Raw genomic sequence first — 3,273 nt, forward strand, 5'->3', positions numbered from 1 at the left:
CCTATCATGGAAGTTCTTGGGGTTGATGGTTCAAAGTCTATGAAAACCACACCATATTACCAATGGACCACCCTTCGAAAAGTGAGAGTAGTGCAAATGCTAAAGCACTAAATGCAATTACTTGCGCACTATCACCGGATGAGTTTAAAAGAATCATTTCTTGTGACCGCAAAGCAAGCTTGGGATACATTAGAAATGACACACGAGGGTACTACAATTGTCAAAAATCTAAAGTCCAACTCCTCACAACCAGATTTGAAGAAATTCATATGGAGGAAAATGAGATGTTTATGGACTTTTACACTAGATTGAATGACATTGTAAACTCAATGTGGGGTCTTGGCGATAAAATCCCAGAAAGTAAAGTATGTGCAAAAATTTTACGCTCACTTCCTGAACGGTTCAATTCTAAAGTAACCGCAATCCATGAACTTCGTGATACGGATAATATGAGGGTTGAAGAACTAGTTGGTTCTCTACAAACCTACGAGTTAAACTTTAAAGCTCCTAAAGGTAAATCTATCGCTCTAAAATCTTCTAAATGTAGTTCAGAAGAAAATTCTGATTCAGAAGATGACATGGCTCTTTTAGCTAAAAAATTTTACAAAATTTTCAAAAGCAAGAAAAGAGTTGATTTTCAAAAATCAAATGACAAAAAGAAGTTTAGACCCAAATCTCAAAAATCTTTGAAAGATAGTCAATGTTACAACTGTCTAGAATATGGGCACTTAGCAAATAGATGTCCTAAAAGGGACAAACCCAAGAAGAAGGGTATGTTGGCTACATGGGATGAATCATCCGATTCTGAAGGTTCTTCTGAATCACTCTGAAATCGAGTCGGGCAATGAGCTCAAAGCTCTTATGACTCTAGCCAAATTCACATTTTCAGATAATGACTCTACGAGTGAAGAAAATCTGAATAGTGAATGTGAAAATGAAGATTATCTTCAAGATGCTTACAATGCCCTATATAAGGAAAGTTGTAAAATTGCTCCAACTTAAACTTCAAAAAGAAAAGTTTTCTAAACTCAAAAATTGTTTTGAATCGCTTGTCTTAGAAAAATCACAAATTTCAGATAATTTTGAAAAATCAAAATGCGATTTGGAATTTAAAAACTCTCAAATTGTTGATTTAAAATCTGAAATTGAGAAACTTAAAAGTGAAGTTTCCTCTTTCTGAGTTTAAAGGACACATGGAAATATGCCCAAGGTGATCCAAAGTTAGAAAAATTGTTATCCGGATCAAGAAAATGTGGCGATCGATCCGGGTTGGGCTATGATAAAAATCAACCTCCTAAACAAAAGTATACTCCTCCTATATTTGTTAAAGGAGAGTCCTCAAACTCAAAAGGGAAAAGTACTTATCAAGATTTTTCTAAAAATTCAAAAACTTTTCAAAAACCTAGAAACTGCCATTTCTACTTTAATCAGAATCTATATCCACTAGATTAAAAGATAGTTGATTTACTCAAGGAGCTATTAAAATCTAACTCTATAGGTCATTCCTACAAGTATACACAAAAGAAGACCAACTATGTTCCTAAACCCAAAACAGGTTATGAAATGGGTTCCTAAAGTCACCCGCTTGGTTGCTCACACTGCTTTCAAAGCAACAAGTCATTCAAAGTGGTACCTAGACGGTGGATGCTCCAGGCATATGACAGGTGACAAAGCCTTATTCACCAATCTGAAAGATATGATTGATGGTTCAGTCACATTTGGTGATGGTAGCAACTGCAAGATTATAGGCCAAGGTATGGTTCAACTTTTTAATCTTCCCGTGTTTAAAAATGTTTTATATGTTGAAGGCCTAAAGCACAACTTGCTTAGTATATCACAAATATGTGATAATAACCATAATGTTCGGTTTTCTAATCAAAGTTATGAAATACTAAATAATAAGGGTTCTGTAATATTAACCGGACGTAGAACGTCTGAAAATTGCTATATTATTAGCGAATCTAGCTCATCTAATCAAACATGTTACATGGTCCATACAGACGAGACCGATTTATGGCACAAACGTCTTGGACATGTACATTATCGAAATCTATATCGATTGAGCAAACGAGAACTTGTAAGAGGTTTACCCAAACTTCAGAAATTAGATAAAATATGTGGTGAATGCCGGATAGGCAAACAAACAAAGAACTCACACAAAAAGGTGAATTCAAATACCACATCAAGACCACTCGAACTTCTCCACATGGATCCGATAGGACCTACCAGAACAGAAAGTCATGGTGGGAAAAAGTATATCCTAGTAATAGTTGATGACTTTACCAGATTCACTTGGGTAGTCTTCTTAAGGGATAAATCAAACCCTTGAAGAAGTAAGAAAAGTTCTCAAAAGGATTCAAACTGAAAAATCTTCTCAAATCAAGTAAAATTCGTAGTGATCATGGATCTGAATTTGAGAATAGCAATTTTGAGAAGTTCTGCACGACCAAGGAATATTACATGAATTCTCTGCTCCCAAAACTCCACAACAAAATGGAATTGTAGAAAGGAAGAATAGGGTGCTTCAAGAAATGGCTAATGTCATGTTGAATAGCATGAAGCTCTCTAAAAATCTTTGGGTCAAAGCAGTCAACACAACTTGCTATATTATTAACCGAGTCTACACAAAAAAAGATAATAATAAGACGGCTTACGAATTGTAGTTCAATAAAAAGCTTACTGTTAAATACTTTCGAGTTTTTGGCAGTAAGTGCTATATTTTACGTGATCGTGAAAATTTGGGAAAGTTCGATACGAAGAGTGATGAAGGTATTTTTCTAGGATACTCTTTAAACAGTCGAGCTTATAGGGTCCTGAGACGAGATCAATTTGATTGGAGTGATTCAAGAATCCATTAATGTTGTCATTGATGATCATTTAAACACACCAACTTCTAATTCAGATAATGATGAAGTACTAATCATTGATAAACCTGATACTTCATCAAATCAAACTGATTCTGAGTTGAGGACTATTAAAGATCATCCAACCACACAAATTCTTGGAAACCCTCTCACTGGTGTTCGCACCCGTAGACAACTTGAGGATATATGTAATTATGTATGTTTTACATCCCAAATTGAACCATCTAACGTAAAAGAAGCGCTTACTGATGAGAACTGGATTGTTGCGATGCAAGATGAACTCAACCAATTCATAAGAAATGATGTTTGGTATCTCGTACCAAGACCTAAAAATAAACACATCATCGGAACAAAATGGATTTTCAAAAATAAGTCTGACGAATGTGGAAATATAATGAGAAACAAGGCT

The sequence above is a fragment of the Magnolia sinica genome, chromosome 2, assembly GCF_029962835.1.
Source record: "Magnolia sinica isolate HGM2019 chromosome 2, MsV1, whole genome shotgun sequence".
In the NCBI taxonomy this organism is placed as follows: domain Eukaryota; kingdom Viridiplantae; phylum Streptophyta; class Magnoliopsida; order Magnoliales; family Magnoliaceae; genus Magnolia; species Magnolia sinica.